Here is a 16,557-nt window from a genome sequence, read left to right as displayed (position 1 = left end):
GAAATGAAAAATAATGTTGCTGAATTAAAAAAAAAAACAACAACTATGGCATACCAATGGTGTTGGTGGTGGTCAAAGTTAAAATGTCTTCTAGTCTAAGTAAAACTTACAAGTAAACATTGAGTAATATTTTGTATGACTGTATCTTCACATAGTGAATGCAAGTTTTCAATTGTTAAATATCACATTTATACCTGCATAAAGTAGGATAGAAATACAGATAGTTAAGCTTGAACTGTTGACTTTAGTGTATTTTTGTAGGTAAACTGGACAGAAGATTTTGTCCCCAGAATGTTCCAGAATGCAGGAAAACAAACCCATTTTCTAAAAAATTTCCCGGGGGCACCAATCCTCCATGCGGGGGGGTATCCCCCCACTCCCCCTACGACAAGTGTGGTTTTACAACCCCCAACAATTGAAAACTTGCATTCACTATGTGAAGATACAGTCATACAAAATATTACTTAATGTTTACTTGTAAGTTTTACTTGGACTACTAGACATTTTAACTTTGACTTAGACACTTTGATTTTAATAAATTTGATTCTTGGTATTAGTCAATGTTTCCTTGTAAGTTTTACTTGCTATTACAGCAAGCCGCTGTCTTGGACACAGAATGTGACTTACTCAATTCTTTTACACTGAGCCACAGTGGCTTAGTCATACTACCTCCTAGTGCAAGCCCAGATTACCATCATCACATTTATTGCTACTGACAAAAAAACAAAGAAAATTATAGAAATTTCTGTCAATATTGTACACCTCTGGAATTCAATGATTTTTTAAAGTTGTGCTTTTCTGATGCGACATATGTGATTTTTAAAAAAATTATTCATAGACAATGAGAAAGCAAAACCTTTAAAGGGGGCCAAAAATCTTAAGTAATTGCAACCAGTAATCGATAATGCACGCGCATGAGGACACCCAACATTTCACGGTTATTATGAGGTGTTTCAGTTCAGCCAATCCCGTAAGCACCCGCCAATGATCTGCTGTACAAAGTTAGCATGCCAGCGGAAACACATTTGCACACATGAAGCTGCAGGACCCACGCAGCACACGAGAGATCATTCAGCTTAGAGCCACATGGAGGGTGTGTGTGTGTCTATGTGTTCAAAACCCTACATGTTCTAATCAGTCACAATATCCCCAAAGGAACAAACACTTTCTACATGTGTGCAAAAGCCTTCTTCTCACAGGGTTGATAAATACATGATTAAAAGCTGTTTGATTATCATTAAGTTCAACCATTATGAGATCAAATCTTTGGTTCTAAGATCTAAATGGCCCCCAACACCTCTGGCCTGCATAAGAAAAGAAAAAAACTAAAAGAATTGTCTTTATTTTCGGTGCCTGAGGCCAACACGGTATGACTGGAATAATCTCTACTGTCATGACGACACTAAGAAGTGATGTTCTGGCCTCACCTTGATTCTGGCTTTAACTTGCATCCTTGAGCAATGTTTTGATTTAACATGATTTAAAACCTTCATAAATTAGTCATAAAGCATCGGGAGTCCTTTTAAAGTACACTGCAATCACCATGCATCAACTGTACTGACTGAGGATACTGATAGTTTTCATAGCTACACTTGCAATCAGTCCCATCTCGGCTCGGTGAGACAATCTCTGGGGATGAAGAACGACCAGCTAATAAAACTCAAAACCAAACTTGTGATGATTAAAGTCTAGGTTCCTCTTGTATGAAGAAATACAGTAGGTGGAAGTTAACATCAGCAGTGAAAGCAGTATGTTGTTTACCTACAAAATATATTTTTGAATATTTGATGACTCAAAGCATCCAAATCACAATCAATAGATTAATCAATTACTAAAATAATAATGATCGCAGACCTAGTTCAGATATGTCAGGCAGTTCGACGAAGGTGGGAACAGAGTCTTCATGAAAGGTCTCCTCACCAATACCGACCCATTCAGATCCACTAGCAGTGCGACTTCTAAACGTGTCAAACTTAACAGACGTGTCTCCACTTGTGCCCCCTAGAGGCAATGCTGGTTGCTACACTTAACAACAGCAAAGCATAACCTCATGTCAACTGACATTGTCTCTCCTTTAGTTCTGCACAATTGGTAGCTAAAAAATTCTGCTGCACTTGTTTTTGAAGTGGTGAACAGTTGTGCAGTTTTTTGTGTCCCAGGAGACGAGCAGACGGGAGGTTAATAATGTTGTGCTGAGCAGTTTCTGCAGGATGTGTGGGTTTGTGTGTGGGAATGCAGAGGCTGTGTAGGTGGATGGAGGGGGAGCTTGCACAGTACCTGCCCATTATATAAAGCTCCCACTCCCAACTAGAGGTCTCTGTAGTGAGTGCCAGCTCCCTCCCTATTCTCCTTCCCTCTCTGTCCTCCCATCCCCCCACCTCTTAGCCTTGCAGCGACTCTGACTCAGGCTTAACTCTCCTGACTGTTGTTTTTTCTCCCTCCTGTGTCTGTAGCATCAAAACCATTTGTGCATTGTGGATAAATCAAAAATACAGAGTTTGGGGAGCGTGCACTTCCTTCCTCAAACAAGAGGCTCATGCAACCTGCAGGACTCAATTCAGAATGATTTCTCTTTTAATCATAAGTCATTTAAATGTGGTGCCCCAACACCTGAGGCTATCGAGGTCCAGTCACAGCTTGCCAGAGGCAAATAGTGAACCTGAAACCTGCAGTGTTTGACGATGAATGGCACAAAGCCGTTATACCAAGGTGGTTTGTAATCTTGTGCCAAAACAGTGTAGGTAAATGCTACTTGGCTGCTGATGTGGAAAAAGGCAGCTGGCAGGAAAAACTGTGATTGAAGCATGTGATAAGGAAACTGAGTGGGTGAAAACCATTTGTTAGATTATCGCTGGCTTCACCCCCTATGAAGACATAAAAAATGGGAGCTTAACATTGGAAGTTAAACACATAAGTCTCTAAATTAGGAGTAGAATTACCAATGAGTTGTTCTTTATTCCCAGTAAGTTAGTGGAGGTTTGCAGGCTGAGTAGCCTGATCCTGGTAGACCAGCAACCAAATAGACGCCATTCAGAGAGGGTGTCTAGGTGGGGTACCAGGAGGGCCTCCGCAATACAATTATTAGTTTGCTAAATGATGGCAAAAAATAACGAAGATATAAAGATGTTTATATTATTGACCAGACAATAATACTTTGTTTAGTGGCTTCTCCTATAATGTCAAATCAACATTATACCCTACACGGTCAAGTGGTCCCTAGGGGTCCCCATCCATGCCAGCAATAGTCATAGTCAATCTAGTGTAAGTAATCAAAGTCAGATTTATATTTTGAAGACAAAATACTCACCATTCCTTATTAAAGTATGATAATTTATGTTGATTAAAGTATAGGCTGCTTTAAATTTAAACCCAACTTCTAAAAAAATTCTGAGTCATTTTTAATACAACATCAAAATGTCAAAGAATTGCAGACAGCTGTACACAGCGGCGTGAAGCCAAAGGAACAAACCGATGAAGCTAAAGATTTGATTAGATATTTGCAAGCAAAGAGCAGACAAGCGTAGCTAGCTGAGCCACCCCCACCTGAGAAAGAGGATGCTAATTATCACGTAAAGCACATTTGTGGAGGGCCCTTTCCCCAGTCCTTCTAAGGGGCCAAGACATTTCTGTGGACAGACTTGTATGGCTACAACTTCTTGTCTGACAAGCGTATTGCTGTTGTTAATGATTGACATAGTTGCCATAGCACCACTCACTAGTGTGACTTTGCATCTTGTCTTTGATGTAATATTCACTGCTCGTATTTTCCACTTTGAATATTACACTTTTTTGCTGCTGAAAAACAAACATTGATTTTTTTTCCTCTCAGATATCCTTAGCATTCAAGATTTTCACTTAAAATTTCCTAAAGCTTTAAATTTCCAAATATTGTGAAGCACACCCCTGGCAAGTACAGTTTATAAATTGTGCTGTGTGCATCAGATCATTTCAATGGAACTGTGTGATTAGACATTAAGCACTGAAGACTTTCACTCATAAAGCTACCATATGTGCAATTTCCTCCAGGATTAATAAAGTATATATCTATCTATATGTTTTGACATGACAGGTAAACTTGCAATAGCAGCAGTTAGGGTTCAGTTAAGCCAACAAAAGTTTGATTAATGGTCAATAAAATGACAATTTGATGGCATTATATATTAAGGCACTTTTGTCAAAAACAAAAACAAACAAGCATTGGCTCGAAAAGATCCATTTAATTGGCATTTTATGTTTGATTTTAAAACATGCTAGTGTCATGCAGAGGTCATTACCTCAAAAAAATTCCTTAAATACTCAAATGTGTTGAAAGCAAGAGTCAAAAACAAAGCCCAACCCGCCACAAGTAACTGGATCAGCACATTTTCATTCACTCTCATTCTTCGACCAAAAGCACACAGTTGTTTTCCTTCAGGGTCGAGGGAAGTTCCACACGCAGCAGGCTGCTTCCTAAAGAATGAAGAGTTTGGACAGTCACTATCTGAAGCTGTCGTCCTTCAGGTCACAGGTCACAGCCGAGTCTCCCACTGATGTCTACTATAAGTCAAGAACCTTCAAATCGAGCATGTTTAACGGTGGCTACAATCTCCCAGAGACTCACAACCACTTCATCAGCTGACGCAAAAAGTTTAATGGCACGATACAGAGATATATCTTGCCAAGAAAACACTTTTCAGTCATTAATAACTTTCCTGGCTTAATTTTCAAAGTAATTTGACAGTATATTTTATCGTTGTCATGTATTCTGTCGAGCTGTGTGTTAAAATTATCCCATATATTGCCAAAAATGGGAAAGGCAGAGGGATACTTTTAGTGGACGTACTACTGTTTCGTTTGTTTGTCCTAAAAATGTCTGGTAGAGTCAGAATGTGAGCAAGGAAGTACCCAACCATAACAAAAATAAAAGGTTAGATATATACTCATCAACTTTTCTTACCCCATGTCAACTTGAATCTGAATCTCATCTCGCCCGATTCTGTACAACTTACAGCTTGTATTTTTATTGTGATGTCATGTCTGTTAAGCGGAGAGGCATTCATTTTATTTGTTTGTTTTTAATACTTATAATTTCCTTGTGCCTGAACTACAGGAAGGAAGTTACATCTGGACAAATATAAATGAGTTGAAACAAAACAAATATATTTAAAGCAACATCATATTGTATATTTGATATATGAAGAGCCACTTGCCCCATATCCTGTTACACCTGCTGTAATATTCACATGAACCTGGGGAAAATGTTATTGTGAGCATGCTCAGGGTCACATCTGAGACGACAGATGATATTTAGAATAGTAGTCAATACATGGATAATTAAAGGTCATTAACAAGACTTTAAGTCACTCTGGGAACTGATGAAGTGTGCAAACACACGTCTATTGGGACTGAATGGACGGTTTAAAACAGCAATGTACCAAAATGAATTAAATGTTAAATTGGTTAACACCATATTTCAATGAGAGGTGTTGATTCTGGGGACGGAAATTGTACAAGCCAAATGGCCTCTACCTGTCAGCCCTTCTTTTTCGGATGTTGTTGTTGATGTTGCAAATGTAATGAAGAAGCCTGATGTAATAACATGTTCAGAAAGAAAAATAAACTGAATAAATAAATAAATAAATCTGTAGACACAGTGTCAAATTATTTTCACCATGTTCCTGACTGAGCAATCTGTGGTTTTAACAAATGCAGATAGACAACGGTAAGGTGGGACATGAAAGTTTGGCTCAAGATTTATTCAATGCACATCATACGTACTGACTTATGACACATTGCTGCAAATCATAAGTGAATAATGAGTCACAAATTACAACGCGACAGTGTAACCTCACACAAGCGACCTCAGACTGGAGAGATTTATGAACACTAAAAACACCACAATGCATAAGCCTGCAGTAGGATAAAGAAATACATTCTATAATGGCTGGATCATCAAAAGATAAGCTTTGGTTGTTCAGTCCCTCTGACTGCAGCATGTTTCTACCCATCCTTCGCAGTTCTGTAGTTATGTTGGCTTTAGAGTCACAGAGAGAAACCTCTTTGGTGCGGTGAACAAAGGCAGAAAAATATTAGATTTTATTCAATTATTGTGGAAAAATCCAGACATTCACATTCAGACATTCAGGCAAATATTCACTGAACGATCGGTTCAAACATGTATGGTTACGTTTTTTTGCATCTCGAGCCCAATAGGTCAACAGAAGACGCCATCAGTGTCAACACTTCCTCGGAGGGCCTGAAGATTCCAATCACCTGCGTCTGGCTGCTCTTCCTGGACAGGTTGGCCTTTCACACATTCATCCACAGCAGCTCGGTATCCAAACTGCAAAACCTCAACCTGAGGCCTGTACCATAAAGCTTGATGAACCTAGCCGGGCTTCCTCTTACTTGTCTGACTTCACTTACCGAGACATCCGCCCTCCGGATTTTTGGTACCATAAAGCCGGCTATCAACTCACTAATTCAATTCAGGCTTGTCCAGTCTAGATCTGTGCGCACTCACATAAAAAGGGCGGAGGTCGCTTCATGCGACCTATCGCAAACATGCAACAAACCGCATATTTCACAACGGAGGAGCAAACAATAATAATTAATAAATATGAGCAATACAAATCAATAATCCAGGCAAAAGCAACACAGTTGCAGCTGCCAAACGGCGCAAGGATCGCTGGCAAAAAATCGCTGACTGTGTCAATGCGGAAGTTAGTGCCATTATAATATTACTTCCCCACTATGACTGCACTTGTATATCTGACTACAGTAACATTTGTGTGTTCCATAAATGTATGTGTGTACTACATTTTCCGTTATGGCATGTGATTGTAGCCCCCGCAACTTTATGGAGAGCTCTAAATACTGTGTTCTTCCCGAGGTTTTCGGCATCGCCAACACTGGGCTTGCGCTAGCCATTCGCCACTTCGCCATAGGCGAAGTAAATTCCAGATTGGCTACAAGGTTTTAAGACTGTGTAGCCACAGTGGCGTTCTTATTTTTACGGAAAAAAGGCTAAAACTTAAAACTTTGTCGCTCGCTAGCGGCGCTCGCTATTTCCACTAGCGAGCGGCGCTAGCGCCGCTATTTCCGCATGTCGATGGAAATAGCCGAACTGACCTGAACACTCCCGATCATATGTACTCGGGTCATGACCTCTCGTCCAATGAAAAACAAAATATTGTTTTTTTACAAGCTGAACCCACAAATTTGTGTACAACAAGGCGAGGACAATCGATCAAAAGAATCCAGTGTTTTCTAGTAGAGTTTGTGTTAAAGTCCTCATTAATAAACAAATGGGGAATGCTGAGAGGGGGGAGGAGTGGTGACAGACCGATCAGAAGGAAAATGAAAGATATTATCAATACTTGTTTGTAGTCTTAGACTTTTGATCTCTATGACCGGCAGGAATAACCAGCGATGCATGTAAATATGTATTCACCTCGCTTGCTATTTTATATGCCTTTTTAAATTGAAATGAAAAATAATATTATCATATTAAAAAAAAACAACTTAACTGTGGCATATTAATGGTGTTGTCTAAGTCAAAGTTCAAATGTACAGTGATACCTCTGTACTCGACCGCCTCTATACTCGACCAAATCGGTGCTCGACCAAAAAATTCGAGTACAAAATGTATCGGACCCCGAACAGATTTTCGGTACTCGACTAGCCGAGTCGACCCGAACGCGCTCCTAGGCTGCGCTCCTCGGCCAGCGGGTAAGCGTCAGTTCGACTCAGACCGCCAGCGGAGTAACACGTACGCAAATTACGTACGCAAAGACGTACGGAAATTATAGCAAAATATGAAAGTGGTGTACGAGTGTCCGACCTCACGTCGCAGTACGAAATGGCAAAGTCAACCATTTCCACTATCTTGAAGCAGAAGCAACCGACAATGGACAGGTTCCTTCTTAAAGAAAAGAGGAAGGCCAGATTCACCTCCACGGAAGAGAGAAGGGAGAAAACCCCTGGAGCCGCGTTACCTAGCGTCATCATGGAAGGGGATTCCCCTTCCATGATGACGCTAGTGCCATCAACCGCTCTCCAAAACTTAAGTAAATTATACAAAATGGTTTATAATGCTTTATCTTTATCATGTACTGCTTGTGCACATTTACGTCTTCATTGTTGTTTAGATACACGTTCTTATAATATTGTAGGTATTTTTCTATATGGTAAGAACGGATTAAAATACTTTCCATTATTTCTTATGGGAAAATTGGTTTCGGTGTTCGAACAAATCGGTGCTCAACCACCACCTCAGAACGGATTATGGTCGAGTACAGAGGTATTACTGTATTCTAGTCCAAGTAAAACTTACACAAGTAAACATTGAGTAATATTTTGTATGACTGTATCTTCACATAGTGAATGCAAGTTTTCACTTGTTGAATCTCACATTTATACCTGCATAAAGTAGGATAGAAATAAAGATAGTTAAGCTTGAATTATTGACTTTAGTGTATTTTTGTAGGTAAACTGGACAGAATATTTTGCCCTCAGAATGCACCAGAATGCAGGAAAACAACCCCATTTTCTAAAAAAATTTCCGGGGGGGGGGGCGGGCCCCCCCTGTGGGGGGATATCCCCCCCACACACCCCCATGATGAGCTTGGTTTTACACCCCCCAGCAATTGAAAACTTGCATTCACTATGTGAAGATACAGTCAGTCAGTCATCTTCAGATTACTACTGCTATATCCGACGCAGCGGGTCATGGGGAGCTGGAGCCTATCTCAGCGGAATTGGTCGTGAGGCGGGGGACAGTCCGGGCACTACGCCAGTGCACCGCGGAGCCACACACAAAGACATACAACCATGAACACGGACACTCATTCCTACGAGCAATTTGGAACAGCCAATCAACCTTAATGTGAAGATACAGTCATACAAATATATTACTCAATGTTTACTTGTAAGTTTTACTTGGACTACAAGACATTTTAACTTTGACTTAGACACTTTGATTTTAATAAATTTGATTCTTGGTATTACTCAATGTTTAGTTGTAAGTTTTACTTGCTATTACAGCAAGCCAGTGTCTTGGACACAGAATGTGGCTTTTTGTGGCTTACTCAATTATTTTACACTGAGCCACAGTGGCTTAGTCATACTAGCTCCTAGTGCAAGCCCAGTGAATCAATCCATGATTTACTTGAACAAATAATTGATTAATGGCATTTTATCTGCGGCTTTCTTGTAACCCATCCAACGAGGGATTTAAGGACATCATAATAATTACGAACATCACTAAGAAATATATTAACTGTGATACTGTAATATTTTTAAATTTTATACTGTTTATATTTTAGTTATAGTTTAGTATATAAGTCCTGTTAGTGCTGCATGTGCCTGTCTGTTAGTGTAATGTATGTCTTGTGGTATGTCCTGTGATGTCAATGTTTCCTTTTCTCCTGGTGTTTATCCAGTATTATTTGTTATGTAATGCCTGAGCAGTGGATATATGCAATTTCCTCCGGGATTAATAAAGTATCTATCTATCTATCAAAAAACCTCAGTGCAATGCACACTGTCTGCGGGACTGTCAGCGCGTGGTTGCGGTGCGTTACATTACTGATGTAAGGCTCCAGCAGCTGACAGATGTAATGTAACCCCTCTCCCCAAAACCTGTACCTGTACAGTGATTGTTCAGGTAATTCCAACGGATTACAGCAATCTCTAAATATTCTCTCGCGCCTGTGCGAAGATCGCACTAGCTGTACACCACGATCCACCGGGTTCACATAAAATGGACAGCCCATTTTCCAAGAGAACTGATTGGTCAGTAGGTGGGGCTGTTATACCTGCTGAGCTCTGATTGGTCAGTAGGTGGGGCTGTTATACTTGCTGAGCTCTTATCCTGAACTTATCCTGCTCCGGAGCAGGTTAGGTGTTCAGCATAGGTTACCGCGACAACGAAGCCCGATAGAAAGTCAGCCACCTTTATGGTACAGAAAAGCCAGGGTTAAGCCTGAAGTTATCTCGCTAAGCCGTAATCCAGCTTTATGGTGCAGGCCTCTGAGCTCCACCATCGGCAATCAGGACCTGGAACATCCTGATCAACCACTTCAGATTTTTCATGTTGGTGTGCCCCAAGGATATGTGCTGAATGTTCGCCCTCTTCACCCACAACTGTCCACGCAACAAATAATGACAATAACCAGAACAACAACAACAACAACAATAATAATAATAGCAATAATACTAATAATGAAGGATAATAATAACATGAGGGACTCAAAATGGTAAATCCATTATTCATTCTCTCCATAGTCACAAGGATGGAGGTAAACTACACCTAAAACATTTTAAGTGCAGCCCGAGGGCTGACTGACACAAACGTGACTTCAAATCCAGCCAACGGCCTCTTCCATCACCACCAACTTACATTCACATTCACTCACCAGTGTAAGCGACAATGGATGCAAGGTAGGTGAAATGTCTTGCACAAGAACAAAACGGAGAATGATTGGGATGGAGCAGGATTCGAACTGCCAACAATTCTGAACCACAGCACCAATACCATCATTGAATTCACAAATAAATGAGACAATAATTGTGAGGCTGATCTCAAAGGACAATGAGTCAGCAATACAGGCATGAGGTAGACAACCTGACAAAGTGACTTTCCACCAACAATCTCATTCTCAACACCAAGAAGACCAAGGAGATTGTAGTGGTCTAGACGGGGTCCAGAAGGTCAGCTCCTGTTCCTGTGACAATCAATGGAAAGGCAGTGGAGAGTCCCCAGTTTCAGGTTTGAGGGGGTTTCATGTCACTGAGGACCTGTCCTGGACAACACACACTGCAATGGCAATAGAACGGGGCAACGTCCCAACTTCAGAAGTATTCAGGCTTCTGAATACATCTGAATACATACACACACAAAATTTCATTCTGTTTTAGACTTATCTAACTTAAACAACTTATAGGAATACCGTTGAAATTTCCTTGAAATGCTGGCAACAGTAGTATAATGACAACAAAACTTATGTCTTAATAAAAAAATTGGGTGGCCAGTTTCACGGATGGAAAATACAAAAATATATTGATTTAAAATCTGACATGTTTCCACGGCAACAGAGCTGTGTAACAAAATCACCACAGGAGTTAAGAATGGCTCCATCTCACTGAAGATGAACAGAAGTACACAGCTGCTCTCACGAGGCAAATGCTGGACAACGGCTGAGCCAGAGAAGCATTTCAATGCTGGAAAGATGGCCTCATGAATAAAACGGCTCTGTCTGTATTTTAGAGAGATGCAAATATTTCTGAAATTGGTGCTATATGGGCAGAGAAAACAGAAAAGTGATTGTGATGTTCTCCTCCAACACCCAGAATGCACTGCAGAGAACCAGAACAATACACACTGCAGGGTGTTCTACGAGAGGTGGGCAGTACCTGATTTAGTCTTTTTGAAACAGGAAAGAACAATTGTGTATTACAGCTTGACAGTGCATTGAAAATGTTTCTGATAATACCTGAGGTGATAAATAACCATAAAGACAATGATGCTTCACATCCGGTATGGACTTCCAAGTTTTACAGATGGAACTAAGACTGTTCAGAATTCATTTTCACCAGGAAACAATACAGTGGCTTCCTGTTCACTAATTTCCCTGAAATGCTAAAACAGTTAGTGAAAACAGAGGCAGAGACAGACGGAGCAGGTTTCTATGTGATCAGCGGTGTCTCGTTACATTTTAACCTGAGGTTGGAGAGACGCCCCTCTCCCGATCTGAGCGTGAGAAGTGAAGCTCTTTCACTCGATACAGCTTTCATACACTCTGAGTCTGTGGAGGCGGGAACAGAACGATGTGGAAGCACAGTCTTCAGTGCAGACAACGGCCCTGGAGCCAACAAACTAGCGGTGGCGGCACAATTACAAGAAGTTTAACACTTCACTCACACACTGCCCACACTGTAACAAGACAAAGTTGGGTAAATATGCTGGTTTGACTGGACTAGATGTACAGATCATGTGTCATGCAGTATGAGATATCTTTATCTCCTGGTCTAATTGATAATGTCTGGGATCACAGGAAAAGGCAATAAACTCTGAAGAACAGTTTGTTCCAGTTGGTTTAAGTCTAACCACGTCCGGAATAGACGAGACGTGATATATTTGCATTCTTATACATCTTAAAGCCACTCTCAGCCATCTGATGTTTAAATTGTCTACATTTCTCAGGCACATTCTAACTCTTCACCACCAGGTATGAGCTTGAGATGCAGCATGAGATGAAAACAGTTATCATTCACACTGCTGATTTCCAAGTGGAGGTCTGCTTCTCTTTGCTACTGATAATTAACTACATCTGTAATGACACTGACAATAAGAGAAACGGGCAGGTGTTGAGAGGACGTCGGGCAGCAAGGAAGAGGGCCTGTATCATTAGGGATTAACCTAGCACTACAAATAGACTGTCTCCACCTATAAGCTGCCAGCGCACAGACAGTTATTTGTATTGCCAGGTTGCTGCTGCAGCAGCTCCGGAGAAGAAAGGAGGCAGTTCAAAGGAGCTGAGGCAGATCGGGACTCCTGTGAAACAAAATGCAATGCAACAGGAAACATTCAGGCGCCTGGAAACATCAGAGGCCTTCACAAGATCAGATTTATGAACCAATTAACTGTATAAGCTATAATAATACACAGCCTAAGGCTACTGGGACCTGTGCTGCAGCACAAACTAGTACATTAGAGCTGAAACCTTTGTCATAAAATCCATTAGTCACATTAATCAGCAACTAGTTTGTTCATAGAATAATTGCTTGAAGTAATCTTTCATGCAGAAATCTCAAATTTTCCCAATTTCAGTAATTTTGTAAAAACTGAACAAAGATGGGCTAGAAAACAGTTGAGGTGGCAACAAAACAGCTTTGCTTAATTCCAGTAACATTTAAGGGAATCACACATGAACTGGAGTTAGGGTGGGGTAAGTTAATTTGGCAGGGGTTTTTTGTGTTTGTGTCAGTATTTTTCATTTTTCACATCAGAAAACAGTCTTTTATGATATCCAACCACTTGCAACAGGTTTTTGTGGTTTACCTACATCTGGTAAACTTGGTATTTAACTCTTGGATGAGAGCAACACCTCTGCAGTAATTCATGACCAAGAGGTTGTCAAGTATCACCAGCCAAAGTCTGTCTCAACATTTCAGTAAGTTTCGTGCTGCCAGGGATTCACGTGATGAACTCTCAGTGATGTTAATGAGTCATTCATCGTGTTCATCACGTTTCCCTCCATCGGGCACAAGAGGGGTCAAAAACTGCTATACACAACTTCCTCAGAAAGACACCACCAGGAAAGTGAAATTATAGCTTTGCTGATCTTCTGGTGACAATAATTTTAGAGGGATTGAGGCTTCTTAGCAAGGAACTGGATTCTAAAAATAAATTGAATTCAGGAACTTAATAGCGCCACACTACCCAGTAATAAAAGTTAAGGCTTCAAAGAACTGTAATTTCTAGGGAGAGGCTGGTGTGATAATGTCTGTGAGGGTGGCTCATGGGTGGTTGGGCAACCTCTAAATTTAGAATCTAATAATGGTTGTGTGTAAATAATTTACTAATCAGAAATTCTAAGAAAGGTTTAGGCAGACCACCTTAATGGGCATGTTTTTACTTTGGTTTGCTTTTCAGACGAAAACAAACCCAGATTAATCATTAAGACATATAATCATCTGTCACAAAACTGGGAGCCACAGAGCAAACAGGGACTGTGTGCAGCCACAGCATAGAGCCATGTGACGTTTGAGGAAGAGCATCTCTCTTCATTAACATCCTGTGCATCCTCAGCTTCTGAGTCTCTGTTTGTGGTGATCTGATGACTCCTGTCACACACTGTCACTGTTTGTTTGCACCACAGTAAGGCCAGTTCAGTGCACAGCATCACAGCCAGTTTAGTACTGGTGTCTGCTCCTCCAGAAGCCAACAGGACACTACATGATGCAGCCATTAAAATAACACGTATTGTTATCTCAGGTGTGAAACAGCAATAAAATGTCTGGATGCACCAGTGTTAAATCTTTTCAGGTTCTAAATATATTCCAACAATAAAGGAGTAGAGGTGGAGGACATCATTAAGACAATTATAAACTCACAACCTAAGAAAGTCTGTTTCTAAGAATCACTAATAGTCGTATTAATATTATCAATCCAACTATATCAATCACTTATGACTTCAAATACAAATCTATTAAATGGAAGAAAAGGTAATTAAAATAATCTGTTAACACCGCCAGGTGATCAAGGCTTTAAGCACTGCATGAAAAAGTTGACAAGCTGAGAGTCTCCTAAATGTCCTTGTCCTGCTCTGGAAACTAAAAATAGTTTGTGTGAAGGTTTAAATGATGGGTTTCTGACAGCCTGATTTCATCACACTTCAGGTTTTTACCCGGTTGTCAAAGTTCATATTCAGATGCCATATACTCTCCAGTTGGTTTTCATATGAATAAAGATAAATTGCCTTAAAATGTGACCATTAAAGAAATGCTTTTGAATATTTTCACCTAAGATGGGAAAAAAAAGACCAATCGAGACAAACTCATTTTATTTCCAGCTGTGCAACACATAATTGGTGGAGCACGAATTTGTATTGTTTTAATATGTCGTTCTACATTTCTGTAATGTTTTTAATTGTGCATATAGTTTCATCAGCAGGATGAATACTGAACTCAACTAATGAGAAACCTGAAACACAAAAACTTCAAGACAGAACGCAAGAAATCAAACGAGGTTCAAGCAGGGTACTGATGGAGGCTCTGGTTAATCAGAAAATACAGACAAAAGTGATTCTCCACCAATGGACAACAAATGAGCTAAAGTAATGAAGACAAAAAACATCACCCTAGTGGAAGCGTCCATCATCTCTTGGAACATTTTCTGAGTCACTTCGACACAAAGGTATACACAGTGGGAATGGTGTTTCAACAGAAATGCAGCCTCATTAATTTAAAAGCTAATGATCACACATGTTTTTTCTTTTGAAAGTTCAGGTTTCTGAAATCCTGACTTATGGAGCTCAGGTGGGAAATATTTTCACATCCAGCAAAGACCAAGCTGCCTTTCAGAAATGCTGCTGCTGCTTCATTAAAGTCATCTGAAAAGTCCAAGCCAGTCCCTCAAACAGGTCTGTCATCTTCCTTAAGCAGAAGAGGCTTTAACAAGCCGAAGGCAAGAATCCTTCACAAGAACTAATAAAATAGAGTAAGAGAAAAAAAAAGTCTTGATCAATCAAGTAACAGTAAAGCAATCGGTAATAATGTTCATAATCAAATAACTATTTCAAGCAAGTATGAGAGAACAAATTCCGACAATAAAAAAAAACACGCTGCCTCCTGCAGTCTACAGTTTATTCAGTCCCTTGAATTTCATCTTTGTAAATGAGATGTTAAAAAGACTACGACACCCTTTACAGACACCTCAGCAATGGACTCACAAAGTTTTGTTGAGAAGAGGCTTAAATTTACATCAGAACTTCATGTCTGAACTCCTAGACGTTCAGCAGATCATTCCGATGAGGCACAGAAGCCTCCAAGGAGGCGTTACACAAATCTGTAACGTCTTAACCTATGGATCAGAGGCACATCTGGAGAAGAAAGAGTGGCTCTAGATTAGCCGTCACAGTCACCTTCACTTGAATCTCACTGAAAACTTCTGGTGGGATTTGAAGATGACGGTTGCATGACATAAACTAGAAGCTTCCCCCCCCCCAAAAAAACTACTCAGGAAAGCTGCCAGAAGCTGTCCTCTGGCTGCACAGCAGCAGAAGGTCTCCACAAGCAACTACAGACCCATGTCATGAAAAGCTGACTCATTTATGAAAGTAGCTGTTTGTGTTACACTTGAAAGTCACTTAATAAATAAATGTGTTATCATATCATTAAATATACTCTTTGGAGACTTTTGTTTTCACAAACAGTCAACAATAAATTTGAGCCTGCGTGGGTCCTCCGCAGACACACGGACAGAATGTAAAAACAGTGTAAAAACCTCTCCAAATCATCTGCTAGATGTAACCCTGGTCTTCTTTTCCTACGTTTAAGTCCCCACAACATCCTCCATCTGCCGGCGTACCGTTACATGAAGGGACGCGTGTTTATGATGCGTGTATCAACAGGTACACTGACTCACAGGTATTCATTACCGGGCCAGGTAACGTGAGTTCGGCAGCATAACTCGGATACAAAACGAGCGGGAACGAGGTTGACTTCACAAATGTTACTAAAACGCGGGTAAAAGTCGTCCATGTGGGTTCGAACCAACACGAACCAACTCTCATGACGCCGCTGTGGTTTCCAAAGTGCCTGACAGTCCGGGGTTATCGGCGCCACAAATGCTCTATATCCCGTGTGAGTCCCGCTGCTCCGCTCCACACAGTTACCGCGGCATGGAGGGACTGTCTCCACGAAAAGTAAGACACAGAGTAGGGGTACAAATTCTGCCCTGCTAGGGGGTGGTGTACTAAAGAAAACGGTCCCTCCAGCCAAACCAGCGCGTCTCAATATCAACATAAACATGCTCCAGCGAGCTTTGGCGCTCGCGAATTCAGTAAAGTTCCT

At 40.7% G+C, this 16,557-nt stretch overlaps 1 protein-coding gene across 2 annotated transcripts in view; it reads right to left on the bottom strand.

The window, feature by feature from the left end:
- The window catches only part of LOC137595774 (E3 SUMO-protein ligase PIAS1-like), a 57,888-nt gene that overhangs the window by 41,138 nt on the left and 193 nt on the right, over positions 1-16,557 (bottom strand). The gene's annotated exons all lie outside the window — the stretch shown is intronic.

The sequence above is a fragment of the Antennarius striatus genome, chromosome 1 (genome assembly GCF_040054535.1).
Source record: "Antennarius striatus isolate MH-2024 chromosome 1, ASM4005453v1, whole genome shotgun sequence".
Lineage (NCBI taxonomy): Eukaryota > Metazoa > Chordata > Actinopteri > Lophiiformes > Antennariidae > Antennarius > Antennarius striatus.
This window is presented reverse-complemented; position numbering and strand designations above follow the sequence as displayed.